Raw genomic sequence first — 19,354 nt, forward strand, 5'->3', positions numbered from 1 at the left:
AGTGAGAAAGAGAAAAAAAAAATCAACAACCCAGGAAATTCCTCACATGCTGGAATCGAATTGTTTCATAGAAACGTCTCAGTTTTGGACATCGTACATAGAATTAAAAAATCAGCTGTAATTGTGTTCTGTCACTTTCTGCAAAAAACTCCCTAACAGGAAATGTGGTTTGGTCATTCAGTTACCAGGGAATTCAACTTTAATGTAGGATTTGCCTCAAGGTTGGTGTCATCAACTCAAAACAAGGACAGAAGCCACCATTGGAGTGGGGTTGAGGGTGGGATAGTAATTCTTCCCTTTGATTGACCTTTTTAATTTGAGTCACTTTTGTGACTTTTCCACAAATTTCCCTAAAAAATATTTTCCTTCTGTCAAAAATGAATTACAGCTTTTACGTGCAAATATTTCCCCATCTCCTGTTTCTCTGGCCAAACTAATAATCCACAGAAACATAAAGCAGTTTCTGAAAATCAGGCTGAAGAAAGAAGAAAATGCACTGAGCTGCTAAGTTCTTTTTTCTTCATTTTCTGAAACAAAGAAACAAACAAACAAAAAAAACCACTTGCTGTGTGCCTGCTGGCTTCTAGAAGAAATAATTATCTATAATCTTGTGTTTCCAGTTTCCATGATTTCTGTTCAGAAGTTTCTGGAAGATCTCTTGTAAAAATCTCTGGGTTCGCTGTAGATGGAGCATACATAATTGATACCTAGTAGATGCCTTAACCACTTATGTGACATTTTGTTTTAGCCTCAAGCCTTGCATGGAGGAATAAAATTTGGGAGTGAAGGAAGAGGTTGGAGATAGAGGATATTATTTTTAGCTAAAAAAAAAAAAAAAGAAAGTTAAAATAAGCAAACCTGATTTCATGGAAGGCAGCCACCTCTGGGGTCCAAATCCATGGCAAAGTTCACACAGTCCAACTTCCATGTAACTGTATGAAAACAACATGTTTGCTATTTATAAGGAATTGCCTTGGGGAAACCAGCTTTAAAAAGGAGGATAGATTGTTCTGAGGGAAACTGGATGTGAGTGGATAGGGCCTCTTTAAAGGTAAGGGCTTAGATGTGTGTGTACGTGTGTGTGTGTGTGTGTGTGTGTGTGTGTGTGTGTGAAGTAGTGGTGGGATGGGTGATGGGAGTCGCTGTTCAAAACCACTTGGTGATTATAAATAATAACAAAAAACTCAATCGGAAGTGCGCTCTGCCAGACTGGACAATGAAGCTCCTAGCAGGGCATTGAGATTTTCTTAGTCAGGGTCAGGCCCACATGCATAAGGCCAACGAGTTCAGTGGGAAAAAACGGCTCTTCTTCCCCGTTTTTTTCCCCTTTCCTTTTTTCTTTCATTTGGAAGGGACCCCCTCATAAACATGCAGAGCAATTTTCCAGTACATTAACCCAGGAGGGATCCTCTCTCTGTCGGCTCAAGAGACAGAGAAGTTGAGAACCAGGGTGAGGGGAAGATGGATGAGCCTGGGATATTAGAGAGGGCAGTTTTTCCACTGTCCTGCCCTGTACACCTAGGACAAAGACTTCATTGACTGCCATGCTTGACATCAGCCTCGTAAACTAGTAGTCGGGCACAAAGGGTCTGACACTTGAAAGTACAAGTCCCTGCCTTCTTTCTATTGCAGCTGTGCAGGGGGGTTGGGCCTAACAGTGGTGCCCCTTTGTCAACCCACAGGACAAGAGGTGAAGATAAATAGTATTGACTTTAAGGTAGTCACCCAATCTTGCTATTTCCCCAAAGACAGCACTTCCTCTAAGGCCGCACATCATGGCCCCGGGAGATGTAGCCATCTTCCCTTTGGCCTGGGTAGCAATGAGGGTGCAGGGTGGATGTGTAGCCAGAGGGAAGGGGAGAAGACAGGGGCAAGTACAGAGTCGTGGGATCTGTTCCTCGTCCTCTGTGAGGAGGTGGTATGGTGGTATGCATTCCAGCTTGGTCTCAGTGGTTTCTTTCATTCTCTTGAGATCCCCAGAAATGGTCCTAGAGGGAAGAAAAAAAAAAAAAAAACAAATGCAAGAGGCAAGACTGAAAACCATGTACATTGATATGATCCAAAAGATAGGGAAAAAAAAAAAAAAAAGCAACAACTCACATTGGTATCGCTGATTATCACACAGCCAGACAGCACAATGCTTTTCTGAGAACATTTTGGCAATAAAACTTTAAAACAAGCACAGAAGTTGAATGCAATCTTTTAAGAATCGTATGTGCTGAAGGCAGGGACGCAGCTGTGTGATTTGTTGAGGTTTGATTGATGCAACCGCTAGTTTTTTTCATTATTATTTTCTTCATCATTAGTTTTTACTTGATGTATTTTATTATTTTTTTTATTTGCAGCTGCATAGGTAAACTTTTCTGTATCATTTCTATCTGCTTTAGAAGAGAAGGGATTTGAAATCCAGAACACCGAACCCATTTGGATTTGAAGGCTTATGTGCTGTGCTTAGTCACTCAGTTGTGTTTGACTCTTTGTGACTCTGTAGACTGCAGCCCACCAGGCTCCTCTGTCCATGGGGATTCTCCAGGCAAGAATACTGGAGTGGGTTGCCAAGCCCTTCTCCAAGGGATCTTCCCAACCCAGGGATCAAACCCAGGTCTCTCACATTGCAGGCAGATTTTTTCCTGACTGAGCCACCAGGGAACCTCTTAATGGCTTATGACCAAGTTCAACAGCTTAGAGAAGATCACTCTTCCTGGGGGTCTTTCTAGACCTTCTGAAGGCAGGGTGCTATTTCAGATGTCTTTTCATCCTCTAAAGAGGCTCAACAGACAATGATTTATGAGCCATCCTCAATGACAAGCGTCCATCTCAAGTTAAACCTTTTGTCTTCAGAGTGGACTTACAGGTCTCAGAGCAGAAAAGTTCTAAAGAGCTCTCCAAAAATATTTTATGTACACAGAAAGAAGGGTGTGGTAGCTCAAATCCCTACAGGTCCCATGTTCAGGCTGAAGAAAGGTTACAGTTAGGATGTGAACACCAGAGAGGAGTTCCGTTTAAACCCTAACAGTGGAACTCAGATCAATCACACATTAGCTGTTTTATAAAATCTAGCTTCCCTTCCCTTCCCATTGCCTTTTCAAAATTTCTCAGTTTAGCGCCTCCTTCTATTGACAACTCCACTTTACATCATTTGAGAATATATCCTTTATCCAAGTTATTTCAAGAACTCTATTCTCTAAAACTGTGCTATAATTTCATTTTAGAGAACACTGCTTGAGGCTAAGATATAAAGAGATCACATTGATTGGAAACTGTTTGAGATTAGCTCCTTTCTATGAATCTTTTAAGTAAACATATTTACTCTAAAAACTAATAGTTTCCAGTTGAGAACAAGTTTCTTGAAAACAGAGGACATATTGACTAGCTTCGATTCACACTCGTTTAGCCTCCTCTTTAAGGGAGTCCTATAGCTGATGCATGTCATGAACTTAGAATATCTGCTTTGAACTTGATTTGCCTTTGAACAATTGTGTGGCAACAGTTTTGTGCATGTGTGCTCCGTTGTGTCCGACTCTTTTGCGATCCCACGGACCATAGCGCACCGGACTCCTCTGTCATGGGATTTTCCAGCCAGAATACTGGAGTGGGTTGCCATTTCCTCTTCCAGGACATATTCCTGGTATCAAACCTGAGTCTCCTGCATTGGCAGGCAGATTCTTTAGCACTGAGGTGCCTGGGAAGTCCAGCAATAATTTAGACTTACTGATAAAAGCATTATGTCTGGAAGGAGGTAGATTTCATTCATTGCCTTTTGTTTTCACTTCTGGAGTTCCTAAATTCATTATTTCCAGAATCTAGTCATGTTTACTTACACTTCAATAGAGCCTTGATTGTTTCCAGAAACCTACAAGTTATCTCAGAGTGACACTTTTATTTGCATATCTCAGAGATGGTTTATGGGGCAAACTGCAAGGTGAGCGTCACTTTGTCCCTCTGCCTCTGCCTAATGCCCCCTTCCTGTTCCCAGAGCCATTGGGTCTTCATTTCTCTGGGGTCTTGGACATTCCTCTGGGGTCTTTTCATCCTTTGCCCTCCAGACTCTCAAACTGACATTCTGCCTAGAACATCATTTGGCAACTCTCAGATGTGAAGTGCTAAGTCTCCTTATAGCAGGGGAAAAAAAAAAAAAGCTGAACAGAAGTAAACAGAAACCTAGTTTGTAGTTATAGGAAAGAGAAATGAAGGTTATGTCTAGGGGATTTTCATAGGATGATGAGATGTGACCTACTGGGAAATTTGTTTCACTTTTCCTTGTCCATTTTTGCCTCTTCTAGTCCATTCTTTTCCAGAGAGTACATTGTTTCACAGGTTTTCATTGAGAAAATTCTGAAATAGATATTGAACATTCTAAGCAGATCTTCTCAAAAGCAGCAAAGGGATTAGCCTTGACTCTCCTCTTTCCCAATGCTATCCATTTTATTTCTGCCTCTTGACTCAAAACCCAGAAGGAACTTTCCATCAGAGGTTATCTGTCAAACCCTAGGGTAGGGAATATCTCTTAATATTTTCTTCTGAGTCTCTTCTTCCTGAGAGGCCATAATTTTGTGGGGAAAGCTCACGGATTGGGTGTTGGGCAGGCTTCCGTTCTAGTCTAATCCAGTCCAGTCTGTGCTCTCTTCATTGAACTTAGACACTCATTTCATCTCCCTCAGTTTTCTTATCTGTAAGATGGACAAACTACACATATCTGTATGATTTTCTTTCTTTCTTTCTTGTCCCTTATGTTCTAACAGTGGACTGCATTTTTTTCCCATTATAATTATGGGAAATAAGCATGTTTAAACAAATAAGTGAACACTGAAAAATATAATCTCAATTTTGGGTATTGTTGGTATCGCAACTGGAAAGGTCCATGAATTTGATGTATATACATGACCAAACATTTCCTGTCTTCTTTATTTAGACCTGGGTCATGCACTTGGAATTGATATGTTTTGGGAGTTTTTCAAAGTTCTAGTTGAGGACACGTGGTTTTGTAAACACACCATTAAAAGCTAACTTACTGGGCGGAGACCCTCGCATGTGCTTGTCCCATGGGATTCAGCGACTGGCCTGACTTTCCTAGTCTGAATCAGAGTTTAAAAATTCTTTTAAATAAACATTTGTGTTCTGCCTTGCCCAAGGTCTTTCTGACAAAAATATATTTTTATTTGCATACTATTTGACATTTATTTTAGGTAAAAGATCTATTTCAGCCCATTTGTATTTATGCTGATACAGGCTGTGGGCCACTTTGTCCCTCTGATGTGTGTACTGGGGGCTGAGTTGAGCCAGGAGGCCTTACTTTGTTTCTCACTAACTTTGTCTCCTCGAGCTAGACTGTGGCTTCAAGGAAAAGAAAGAGAACTCTCTCTGCACAAAGCACAGTGCAGGCCCCATGCTCTGTATCCTTGTAGAACCAAGGCCAAGGAAATATGAACAGAGTGAAGTAAGTCATTAAGAGAAAGGCAAATATTATATATATTAACTCACATGTGTGGAATCTAGAAAAATAGCCCAGATGATCTTATTTGCAAAGCAGAAATAGATACACAGATTTAGAGAACAAAGATATGGACACCAAATGGGGAAAGGAAGGATGGGATGTGTTGGGAGTCTGGGACTGACATAAATACACTGCTATGCGTAAGACAGATAACAAATAAGAACTGACTGTACGGTGCTGGGAACTCTGTTCAGTGTTCTCTGGTGACCTAGAAGGGACGGAAATACAAAAAAGAAGGGATATATGCATTCATATAGCTGATTCACTTTTGCTGTACAGCAGACACTAACACAAAATTGTAAAGCAACTATATGCCAATAAAAGAAATTTAAAAAGAATGGCAGCCTTGGTTTTGTCCCTCTTCTCCTTGATGTTGGCCCCAGGGGACTTCTGTTAAGAGCCTGTGGATACCTATGAATCTTGATACTGAACTTACAAGGACATGGATCACTTGCATTAAAGGGTTAATTGTTGCTTCTAACTCTCTAATTTTGCTTTCCCCTCAGTGATTCAACCTCATATGACAGACTTACATGTCCAATTTGATGACCTGTGAAACTCAAACTCCACCTATGTTAAACTCACTTCCAGTCTCCCCTTAGAAAAGCAAGCTCTGCTTTCTCTTTCATTTTCCCATTTCTATAATTATCATTGCTTTTGTTATCCAAACTCAGAAATTTAGCTGCATCTCTGATTTTTTTTCCTTCTCTTTTCCGTATGTGGCAGCAGCGATCTGTTCCTACTGAGTCTTCTCGTTTCTACATCCTGAGTCTATCCTATTTCTATGGCCCTGTTCAGTTGAGGCTCTCAGATATTCATTGCCAAACTACTGCAGTAACACCCGAGGTGAGTTTCTTTTGCATCGCTTACCTAACACACTCCTCCATTCCAGCCATCTCTCTGCTGTGTACGTTCCAGCACCTGTGCCTCAATCTAGTTTCCTGCCCAGAAGGAGGTCGTTTTTGTTCCCTTGTACCTTTCAACTCACATTCCTCAGCAAGTCTGCCTTGATTTCTCTAGAGATGAGTGAACGTGCACCCTCTGGATACCAATTGCACCATTAGTCTTGATATCAAATACTTCATTATTCTCATTTGAGAAAACACATAAAACACCTAATGTAGCTTTCTAGAAGCTGTTTGAATTGTGAACAAGATGGTATGAAGTTTACAAATCAGGTCAGGAAATTCACTAGAGAGGTAGGTGGTAACAATAAGACACTCTCATGTGCTAGGAAATATTCTAATCATTTATTGTCATTGACACACTGAGTCAATAACCCTATGAGGCTGTTACTCAGGATTTCATTTCATAGATGTGAAAACAGAGGTGCAAACAGGCTCAGCCCAATGAAGAACAAGTTTTACAAGAATGACAAAGGATTGTGAAAGCTTGGTAGGAGAGATGACTCCTGTCCGGTTGAAATAAATGTTATGAAGGAGGTGTAAAGGAAGAGGAAAGTGATTTGGTATTTTCCAAGTAACTAATTAGAAATGTTCCGTCTTTTAGTCTTATATTATTGTAGTTCTATGAGTTCATCTTTGCACTCCTAATTGGATGGGTCACTCCTTAGGACAGATATGAATTCTCTTTGTTTTCTCCACAGCATCTAACCCAGTGTTTTTCATATAGCAGTTGTATGTTGATAGATGCTTAATTACCTTCTGTTGTCTTGAGCACAGAGATGCTGCATTTCAGGGTCTTTTTTTGTTGTTGCTTTGTTTTCTCACCATTTCTAGATATATATACTGAATCAGTCATTTATTTTGATTTTGGGGAAATAATTTACTTAGTGTATATACTGTGTATATGCCTATATAGATTAAATAGCAATGACATTTAAATTTTTGACTAATTCAAGATAGAACACTTCTGAATCAGTTTTCCTTCAATCACCCTAATCAAATTTTTGCCAAGTAAGAATGGACTTACAACATAAGGAATTAAGTGAGCCAATGTTGTTCAGCTGCTGAGCTGTGTCCAGCCCTTTGTGACCCCAGGGACTGCAGCATGCTAGCCTTCCCTGCCCTTCACCATCTCCCGGAAATTGCTCAAACTCATGTCCATTGAGTCAGTTGTGCCATCGAACCATCTCATCCTCTGTCACCTCCTTCCCCTTCTGCCCTCAATCTTTCCCAGCATCAGGGCTTTTCCCAATGGGTTGGCTCTTGGCATCAGGTGGCCAAAGTATTGGAGCTTCAGCTTCAGCATCAGTCCTTCCTATGGGCCAATACAAGTTAGTAAAGACTTTTCACAGAACCATGTTCCCTACAGCTTCTCATTCTGATGGTATGTCCTTTCTAATGTTCCCGTGACTTTCTCACAGGGTTGTTGAGAGGATTAAATGTAACGAAAAGTCAATCAGAAAAGAAAAGAGTTTAACATACAGTCATTTCGTATTTATTAAATGTCATCATCACCGTCAGCAGTGTTATCTTCAGTGCTGTTATCAACTTCATTGTCTTCGTCACCATCATCCTCATCATCAATGTCACCATCATCAGCATCATCCGTTATTACCCCTTATATACATGATCTGTGAATGTCATTGGTTCTGACCAAAACTACAACCATGGTTCTAGTGTTAATGTGATACTATGTCGGGCTGAGTGGTCTTAGTAAAGGACTTACAATGCGAGACTCAGGTGATTTTCCCAGAGCAAAGACTTCGTTGCACTTCATTAATATTCAACTAGGAATCATTGCTTCTCAGGTATCACACATGACTTTCTTCCGTGGGAGGGTGAGCTGCAGTGTCTTCTGCTTGAAGAAATTAGCTGTGACTCCCTACACACTCTCGTCTCCAAGTTGACCGTTCTTAGCATCCTTCATCCCCAAATGGATTCACTTACAAACCGTTTGACAAATAAATACATTTATGTTTAAGTTCCTTTTAAAGTTTACTAGCAATTGATAGCTTTGAAATTTCTAAAATGAAGCTGAATTTATGGTTAGCCAGCAAATTTTTTTTGTTAAACAAATCACACATCCTTTAAACTAAATGCAACTGAAAACTATGCAAAAAAAAAAAAAAAAGAAAAAAGAAATTATTTGTAATTTAAGTGAAAAATAAAGGTAAGGTAAGATCTATTTTGCTTGTGATTCATTTATCCTTTCCAAGGGCAACTACTACATATTTAAATAAAAGAAGTGACCTGTTGAATGATATCTATTGAAAACAGTCTGGTCCAGAAAGCTACATGTTCAGAAATATAATTTGACTTTCTTTTCTGAAATCATCTGAAATAAAAATAATGTAAAGCACTTTAGATGTAGACACTATTATCAAGGACACAATTCCTTTCAGCTTGACTTCCCTGAAATTCACATTTGTTACTAGTTAAATTATTGGTTACCATAAAAATAATCTAAAAAGTAAAGAGAAAATTTAAATGTATGTCTGAACATATGAGTTGCTAACACCGAATTTGTTGTTTTTTATATTTGATCCATCCTAATGTTCATATGTTCAGACATATGGTTTTTCCAGTAGTCATGTATGGATGTGAGAGTTGGACTGTGAAGAAAGCTGAGAGCTGAAGAATTGATGCTTTTGAACTGTGGTGCTGGAGAAGACTCTTGAGAGTCCCTTGGACTGCAAGGAGATCCAACCAGTCCATTCTGAAGGAGATCAGTCCTGGGTGTTCTTTGGAAGGAATGATGCTGAAGCTGAAATTCCAGTACTTTGGCCACCTCATGTGAAGAGCTGACTCATTGGAAAAGACCGTGATGCAGGGAGGGATTGGGGGCAGGAGGAGAAGGGGACGACAGGGGATGAGATGGCTGGATGACATCACTGACTCAATGGACGTGAGTCTGAGTGAACTCTGGGAGTTGGTGATGGACAGGGAAGCCTGGCATGCTGCAATTCATGGGGTCGCAAAGAGTCAGACACGACTAAGCGACTGAATTGAACTGAACTGAACTGAATGTTCTACAGTTACAGAATTACTTAGTATATAACCTGCAATTATAAGGTATGTCCATATAGTTGGTTAACAGAGAAAAGTAAAAATGTTTAACAGATTTTTTTTTACCTTCCAAATTTCCCCCACTCACCTCCTCTCAAGCTATAGTTTAAAAAATCCTAAAAAGATTTTGAAGTTTACAAAGAATTAAAAATCAGTGTGACAAGTAACAGAAGTTTTCCTAGTCATCATTCATCATAAAAGTTTAATTAAATTAAGAATTTGTGAATAAAATATATACAATATAGTGGTTCATAATCATTGTACAGGAAATGGTGATCAAAACCATCCCCAAGAAAAAGAAATGCAAAAGGCAAAATGCTTGTATGAGGAGGCCTTACAAATAGCTGAGAAAAGAAGAGAAGCAAAAGGAAAAGGGGAAAAGGACAGATATATCTATCTGAATGCAGGGTTCCAAAGAATAGCAAGGAGAGATAAGAAAGCCTTCCAAAGTAATCAATGCAGAAAAATAGAGGAAAACAATAAAATGGGAAAGATTAGAGATCTATTTGAGAAAATTAGAGATACCAAGGGAACATTTCATGCAACGATGGGGACAATAAAGGATAAAAGTGGTATGGACCTAACAGAAACAGAAGATATTAAGAAGAGGTGGCAAGAATACAGAGAGGAATTTTTTTTTTTACTTTATTTTATACACAGAGGAATTATACAAAAAAAGATCTTCATGACCCAGAAAACCACGATAGTGTGATCACTCACCTAAAGCCAGACATCCTAGAATGTGAAGTCAAGTGGGCCTTAAGAAACATTACTGTGAACAAAGCTAGTGGAGGTGATGGAATTCCAGTTGAGCTATTTCAAATCCTAAAAGATGATGCTGTGAAAATGCTGCACTCAAGATGCCAGCAAAATTGGAAAACTCAGCAGAGGCCACAGGACTGGAAAAGATCAATTTTCATTCCAATCCCAAAGAAAGGAAATGCCAAACAATGTTCAAACTACTGCACAATTGCACGCATGTCACATACTAGCAAAGTAATGCTCAAAATTCTCCAAGCTAGGCTTCAACAGTACGTAAACTGAATAGTTCCAGATGTTCAAGCTGGATTTAGAAAAGGCAGAGGAACCAGAGTTCAAATGGCCAACATCTGTTGGATCATAGAAAAAGCAAGTGAATTTCAGAAAAATATCCACTTCTGCTTCACTGACTATGTATGCTAAAGCCTTTGACAGTGTGGATCACAACAAACTGAAAAATTCTTAAAGAAATGGGAATACCAGACCACCTTATCTACCTCCTGAGAAATCTGTATGCTGGTCAAGAAACAACAGTTAAAGCCAGATACGGAACAACAGACCGGTTCCAAATTGGGAATGAATATGTCAAGGCTGTATATTGTCACCCTGCTTATTTAACTTCTATGCAGAGTACACTATATGAAATGTCAGACTTGGTGGAACAGAAGCTGGGATCAAGATTGTTGGGAGAACTATCAATAACCTCAGATACACAAATGACACCACCCTTATGGCAGAAAATGAAGAGAAACTAAAGAGACTCTTGGTGAAAGTGAAAGAGGAGAGTGAAAAAGTTGGCTTAAAACTCAACATTCAAAAACTGAAGATCATGGGATCCAGTCCCTTCACTTCATGGCAAATAAATGGGGAAACAATGGAAACAGTGACAGACTTTATTTTCCTGGGCTCCAAAATCACTGCATATGGTGACTTCAGCCATGAAATTAAAAGATGCTTGGTCCTTGGAAGGAAAGCTATGACCAACCTAGACAGCATATTAAAAAACAGAGACATCACTTTGCCGACAAAGGTCCATCTAGTCAAAGCTATGGTTTTTCCAGTAGTCGTGTGAGCATTGTGATGTGAGTGTTGGACCATAAAGAAAGCTGAGTACAGAAGAATTGATGCTTTTGAACTGTGGTGCTGGAGAAGACTCTTGAGAGTCCCTTGGACTTCAGGGAAATCCGACCACTCCATCCTAAAGGAAATCAGTCCTGAATATTCATTGGAAGGGCTGATACTGAAGCTGAAGCTCCAATACTTCGGCCACCTGATGCAAAAAGCTGACTCATCTGAAAAGACCCTGATGCTGGGAAACATTGAAGGCAGGAGATGAAGGGTACAATAGAGGATGAGATGGTCAGATAGAGTCAGTGACTGAATGCACGTGAGTTTGAGTAAGCTCTGGGATTTGGTGATGAACAGGGAAGCCTGCCATGCTGCAGTGCATGGGGTCTCAGAGTTGGACATGACTGAGCAACTAAACTGAACTGAACTGAATGAATAAGGACCTACTGTACAGCACAGGTAAATACACTCCATATCTTGTAATAACCTATAAAAGAGGATGTAAAAAAAGAATATATATAGTTGTATACAAATAAAACTGAATCACTTTGGTGTGTACTTGAAACTAATACAACATTGTGAATCAACCATTGCAAATCAACTAGATTTCAATAAAATTAAAAATAAAAATTAACATAAAAATACCAAAAATCAGAAAAATTAGAAGAAATATAATATCAGAATAAATTTTAAACTTGTTAAGTACATTTTATTTTAAATGCATTGTCTTTACATCTTTCATTTTGCTGCTAACTGGTTTGCAAATCTTACTTCTTACCTGGGAGAAGTAAGCATCCCTTTAGTATACTTTCTGAAAAATAATGTCATTGAAATGTGAAAGAATATTTAGGTGAGTTTAACGGAAATTTCTGATTGTGTGCTATTTTTAAAAAAAAGGTAATAATTTTAAAAATGAATAATGGTAATTATCAAGCTATTTTATGGATTAATTGACATGAATTGTTTGGTTATTTCTAATTTCAATGTATGATCAAGTCTTATACAACACATGAGGAATCATTAATAAAGTCAACACCAAACTAATATAAGAGGAGAAAGTGAAAGAGGAGAGTGGAAAAGTTGGTTTAAAACTCAACACTCAAAAACCAAAGATCATGTGATCTGGTCCCATCACTTCATGGCAAATAGATGGGGAAACAATGGAAACAGTGACAGACTTTATTTTCCTGGGCTCTAAAATCACTCCAGATGATAACTGCAGCCATGAAATTAAAAGATACTTGCTCCTTGGAAGGAAAGCTATGACCAACCTAGACAGCATATTAAAAAGCAGAGACATTACTTTGCCAACAAAGGTCCATCTAGTCAAAACTGTGGTTTTTCCAGTAGTCATGTATAGATGTGAGAGCTGGACCATAAATAAAGCTGAGCATCAAAGAATTGATGCTTTTGAACTGTGGTGTTAGAAAAGACTCTTGAGAGTGCCTTGGACTACAAGGAGATCAAACCGGTCAATCCCAAAGGAAATCAGTTTTGAATATACATTGGAAGGGCTGATGTTGAAGCTCCAATACTTTGGCCACCTGATGTGAAGAGCCGACTCATTGGAGAAGACCCTGATGCTGGGAAAGATAGAAGACAGAAGGAGATGGGGATGACAGAGGATAAGATGTTTGGATGGCATCATCAACGCAATGGACATGAATTTGAATACAATAATTGCAGAGTTGATATTTAGATTATCTAAATATTGTTTCACTGATCTGTAAAAAATAGTTGTTAGATAAATTATAAATACAAACTTTATTTCAGGGGAAGGTGGATTTTTAAATGACTGAACACCTTCAAAGCACCTGTTTATTAGCAATGACTATGGAACTGCATCTCATTCATTGTAGAACCAGAGTATAAACTTTGGCAGGGGACATTTTTTTTTTTTTTTTGGTCATTCCCAGGGTTAGAGCATGGATTTTAAATAATATTCTTAACTTTTTAAGCTGTTTGCACTCTTCACCAATTATTTCCATTTTTTTAGCACCATTCCCCCAGCAATTAGTTCTAAGGATGAAATATTTTACTTATTAACATTTCATTGGACTATCCAGGTACATTGTTTGAAAACAAATTGAGCATCTCTAGGATGAATTTAACAAATTTTGTTTTTAGAAAACAAAATTATATTCTGATTCATTGTGATTGTGTCAACACTAAATTACACTGGAAGTTTTACAATAAGGCATTAAATTCACCTTCAAGTTGTGTATTAAAATATCCTTCCCCAAATAAGTAATCCTTAACTTGTGAATTCATGAGGGAGTTTTGAAGTATTTTTGAAAAATTAGGGAAAAAGGAAGGAGCTCCATCTTTCTGCTTGTAACACCAAAGAGTTGTTCTTGAAAAATCAAAAAGGATTTGTGTAAGATATACCAACGTGCTTATTGGGGTAACCATGTCCTCATCATACTCTGAAGGAGGATTTCTTTGTTATAACACATCAGTTCAGTTCAGTTCAGTTGCTCAGTCGTCTCCACCTCTTTGCAACCTCATGAATTGCAGCACGCCAGGCCTTCCTGTCCATCACCAACTCCCAGAGTTCACTCAAACTCATGTCCATCGAGTCGGTGATGCCATCCAGCCATCTCATCCCTGTCGTCCCCTTCTCCTCCTGCCCCCAATCCTTCCCAGCATCAGAGTCTTTTCCAATGAGTCAACTCTTCTCATGAGGTGGCCAAAGGACTGGAGTTTCAGCTTTAGCATTATTCCTTCCAAAGAACACCCAGGACTGATCTCCTTTAGGATGGACTGGTTGGATCTCCTTGCAGTCCAAGGGACTCTCAAGAGTCTTCTCCAACACCACAGTTCAAAAGCATCAATTCTTTGGCGCTCAGCTTTCTTCACAGTCCAACTCTCACTGGACCACTGGAAAAACCATAGCCTTGACTAGACGGACCTTTGTAGGCAAAGTAATGTCTCTGCTTTTCAATATGCTATCTAGGTTGGTCATAACTTTCCTTCCAAGGAGTAAGCACCTTTTAATTTCATGGCTGCAATCACCATGTGCAGTGATTTTGGAGCCTAGAAAAATAAAGCCTGACACTGTTTCCACTGTTTCCCCCTACAGCCAACCATTTGGTTATCACAAAAGTACAAGTACTTAAACAGTCTTTGAGATGAGAAAGCCTAATAAAGAATCAACCGAAAATTAGATTTTAACACAAACATGCCCCCCTCACACATGGTAACAGAACACAGAATGCATTACAGAAGAGCCTTGTCTCTCGTGTGATAGAAAGGTGCTGGAAGAGGAAGCACTTTTGCGTTTATTCACACCCCAAAATGTCCTGTATCAGGGAATTCACTCCATCAGAGAAGAACGATTTCTATCCTCATTTGTGTTTGAAACATGAAAACAACATAACAGCTGCATACTGCATTGAATAAGGAAGATCCACATGCATTTAAATCACTTATATCTTACTTTTTTATGATGCAATTGTGAATTATGTTCCTTTTGCATCTGTAATTAGAGGGCAGAACAGATGGCGAAGGCTTCGTTTAAAGTGATGTGTCCATTAAAATAACCTATGCTGCCAAATGATTGTTCACTATAACAGGGTATTCATTCACTGTGGCAGGCACTTTGCTGTGCTGAAATATGTTGCAAAGGCCCCTGGACTATACATGACGCTTATTATTTTTAAGGGCTTTCCAATAAAAGGGTTCACTGTAGCACAGCTAGCTTTGTACCTCATTTATCTTGTGAGCATATGTTTTACTATATTGTTCTAATTAAAAAGTGACCTTGTATATAATGATCAGAACTCAGTGCTGAAAATGATTCATATAGGAGCTGGGGATATGAGAAGACAGTCCAAGCCATATTAAACCGGGCAGTGAGGCAAGGGGGTGGGGCATTCTCTTCTTGTAGGTTACTTGGAGATGATTTTTAAAGAGGAAAAAAAATTAAACAAGGGGAAAAAAAGGGTAAAAAAATCATCATAAGATTTGGTTCAAAGACACTCGTATGAAGTTTAATTATTTTACATCTGGCCAAAGCATATTGACTTCTGTGTTGTTCAAAGCTATGAAAGATGCACTTTGTTTTGCTTTGCTTGGTTAAGACTGTTGGAACTTTTTGGCATATCAGATTCTGGTCAGCCATAATAATAAATACTATTGAAATTTCAGTTTTTTCCACTTCTGAGGACAAAAATGAGCTTTCAAATACCACTTCACAGAATTCCCCCAAATTTACAAAATAGTTATTATAATTTCCACATTAGGAAGCAAAAAACAGTTTCAAAGAGATTAGGAGAGCAGCCTGACTCATCCACTAGTAAAAACATTTAAAAAGAAAACATTTGAAAACAACAGAAAAAAACATGGAAAACAACAGATGAAAATATAAATAACTTCTTTATGTAATTTATGGAGAAAACATTTTCTAGGTAAAAATTGGTGAAAAAAGTCAAAAGCACATGGTACAAGTTTCACAAACAAAATAAAAGTGCACACATCTAACTGAAGAAATTGTTTGTAACCAATATGCGAGGAACTGTCATCCTTGATATGTGAAGAACTCACAGAAATTGATAAGGAATTACTGAGACTCAATAGGAACATACTACAATGTAAACTATCTGTTTACAGCAGAAAATACAAATTGCTAATTAAAATAAAAAATATGTTCAACTTAATTTGCAATCAAACTCTTTTAGAATAAATAACAAGAAGTACCATTTTCAACTAATATTAGGAAGCCTTTTAAAATGTTCATGCCCACTTCTTGGGAAGTTTCTGTAAGATGGTCTTTGTGGTGATGCTAACTTGGGTCAGAAAGATATTTCTGAAAAGTGTTTGCATAATTTAGGTCAGGAATATTTTTTTTAAAATGTGTGCATTTTATCTATTACTTCTGCAAGTCAATGCTAAGGGATCAAGCAGAAATGTGGCAAAATTTTGTGCATTTGGATTTCAATTATAATTTTATCTATTATTTTTAAAAAGTGTAAAAATCTCCTGATTATCAATACCCTGGTAATAGCTTGAAAAGCTTTAATATTTCCATCCCCAAATATTTTAGCATTAAAAATAATGTTCTTAAAATCTGAATTCTGTTTACATTCAAGGAAGAAATCTTGCCATCAGGGATTTATTTCAAAATTCACTTCTGGCAGGCCGAATTTCATCTCTCAGGGAGGCTTTTCTTAATTTTGGCTAATCAATGAAAGATTCTCATACTTTGGTAGTTTTTCTCTACCTGCTTTTTTGTGAGTAGTTAATGGTCTGTAAATACCATTTAGGAAGCACCAAGGGAGTACACCATTAAGAGGAAATCTTCAGGGAACTCTTTCATAGAGGGAAAGTCTTGAATAATACAAATATTTACTCCTCAATAATTTTATTGGTTTTAAAGTTCATTTTAAAATCCTTTAGGTGGAGCTTCCAGTCATCATGAGTATTTTTATTTTGGAAAAAAAAACACAACAAAACACTCCCTTTTTATCAGAGTTCTTGTTTCCCCAACTTCTTTAGTAAACTTGAATTTGGCACTATACTAAGAGGATGGGCTGAGGATTTGGAGAGCTTCTGAATGACAGTGCCTGATCTTCAGATTCTTTGAATTTGCATTTATGGAATCTGCCCACCTTTTGATGGGCATTCCCAATCCGGTGTGGAGCTGAGAGGTGAAGTAGCCAACACAAGTGAAATTAAGCAGCTTCGCCAGGACTTTACATCCTTCTGGGAGGAACTTAGACCTAGCCACAGGCTCAATACTCCCATAGAAACACTGTGGAAAATCACCACCCCTCCCTGCGCTGGAAGTGGGGAAACTGAAGTCCACCCCTAGACCTCCTACCTAACTCTAGGTCATCTCCCAATGTCTCAGAATGTCCCAGTGTGAACTGAGATGATAATTAGCACCTGGTTCATAGGATAATCAAGAAGATTAAGGCAAGGGTGATGTGGAAATGATTTTCAGTCTTGCACAGGGAAATCAAGCACTTACCACATTATATGCGTTTTGATTGCTTTCTTGTCAGACTCTATTCTGGGCTGGAAAATTCTACAGAGCAGGTGCAAAGTCTCCTTCCCTTCTCCTTCCCCAGAGCTTACTCCAGACCCTGTCACAGAGTCCTTGTTTTATAAATATGTGTATTTTTTTTTTCTTTTCACTGGACCGACACATAAAGGAGTAGTTTCTGGGTGGAATGTTATTGTATTTTAAACTCCTTGGAAGATGCCCATATATTCCAAGGATCAATAGTTCTGCCAGAGATTCTGTTATTTTTATTTATCAGCATCTCTTCCATCATCATTAACTACTTAACACAAGGCCCTGAACAAAATTTAAAGATACTTTACCTGTCTGTTAGAATCTTAGAATCTAGCTTCTTCTTTGCACAATATGATTATTCAGCAATAAAGATATTAAGAATTGGATATTCAAGATTCATTCAGACTTCTCACAATGGCAAAATATTCCAGACCTATACTTTCTTGATTTGAAATGGAATCAGAGCAGGAAAAAGTTACAGGACTAATATAAAATAAGGAATAGCTGAATATACATTAAAATATGATTGCCAAACATACCAAGAGAAAATGGTTCTTTGGTGTTTTTATTATGAAAGCTCAATTTTAAAATATCAATATTTTATGCTTTAATTTTTGACCTCTGACCAAGCTATTTGTCATTGTTGGAATAGTGTTCTGCAACCACTACTTATATGCTTTTTCATTGTGAAATGGGTCTTTGGTGATCATTCTTTTTCATGGAGTGCATCTATCTTTCTCAGTTAAGATTTTCGGCTTTTACTTCCCCAAAGGTTACATCTATAATAATTGTGTTACCCTACCTGCCAGTGGCCATTTCTCAATTATTCTAACTCAACTATTTGTGGTTTCCAGTAGGAGTATGCTTCCCATTTCTTCCCATACACGGATGTTTGTTTCATGAATGCCTGTGGTTTATTTCCTCTTCTCCAGAAAATTAAGAGGCTATAGATCAGAGGAAAAAATGCTAATTCAAAGGCCAGGCATGGCATGGTTGAAAGCGTCACATGGTTTAGAACGCTATGATTCCTTCAAAGAATTTCTTGAGTAGATTCAGTTTTCAATTCATTAAGGTCAGTCCCAGAATATTTGCAGCTTAATCTGTCTGCCCATCCAGGTAAGCTTTGTGTGTGTGTGTGTGTGTGTGTGTGTGTGTGTGTGTGTGTATGCATGCTCACTGAGGCTTGGTGAGACTTTAAATATGATTGATTCTTTTTTTAAAATTTTTATTGGAGTATAGTTGATTTACAAAGTTGCTTTAATTTCAGGTGTACGGCAAAGTAGGTCAGTTGTACATATACATATATTCCTTGCTTTTCAGGTTATTTTCCCACATGGGTTATTAAAGAATAATGAATAGAGTTCCCTGTGCTATACAGTAAGTCCTTTTTAGTCATCTATTTTATATATGGTAGTGTGAGCTTTGTTAATTCTGATTGGGAAGGAAAGTGATCACTGACATGTTCTTACAGGGGACAGTTTCCCAGTTTTGAAGAGACCTGTTGGGATAAACACATTCAAGATAATAGCGTTGGGACAGGACAAAAGCCACATCATTGTAAAAATGCCTTCAACCTGAAACATTCTGATGGAACTACGCGTGAACAATGGACACACACTGCCTAATGTGGTATGTAAAGATAGCAATAACCCTTAATGGCGACTGTAAAATGAAGCATTATGTTAGCCAGTAGAAAGGAAAATGCAAATTGATTCCCTTTTTGTTTAGATGTAAGTGCTTATCAAGGTTAGTAGGTATTCAAGGTCTGTGACACCAGAATAATTTGTTTTATTATAATACATGGAAATAGAGAGTGCTTGGGGCTTTCTGAGGGACTCGAATGGCCAGAGAAAATTCTACAGTCTGGGCTCTTAACAATCTCATTTCAACATATCTTGGACTCTATCTCATAGACAGAAAAGAGATTCGGAACCAAAACCTTTTTAAAATGAGATGATGGTGTTATAGATGAAGCTAGTAATATTTTTTCCTTGGAGAGAATATAAATTGAAACTTGCATTTTGATTTGAAGGATTTTAGAAT

At 38.1% G+C, this 19,354-nt stretch overlaps 1 long non-coding RNA gene across 1 annotated transcript in view; it reads right to left on the reverse strand.

The window, feature by feature from the left end:
* Positions 1–19,354, reverse strand: part of LOC114108997 (uncharacterized) — a 90,301-nt gene that overhangs the window by 9,019 nt on the left and 61,928 nt on the right. The window contains exons 2-3 of the long non-coding RNA XR_003585691.3: positions 1,726–1,988; positions 859–932 (exon numbers count right to left, since the gene is read on the reverse strand). This is a non-coding gene — a long non-coding RNA (uncharacterized LOC114108997). The remainder of the gene's footprint in view (positions 1–858; positions 933–1,725; positions 1,989–19,354) is intronic.

Source organism: Ovis aries, chromosome 18, assembly GCF_016772045.2.
Source record: "Ovis aries strain OAR_USU_Benz2616 breed Rambouillet chromosome 18, ARS-UI_Ramb_v3.0, whole genome shotgun sequence".
Taxonomy (NCBI): Eukaryota; Metazoa; Chordata; class Mammalia; order Artiodactyla; family Bovidae; genus Ovis; species Ovis aries.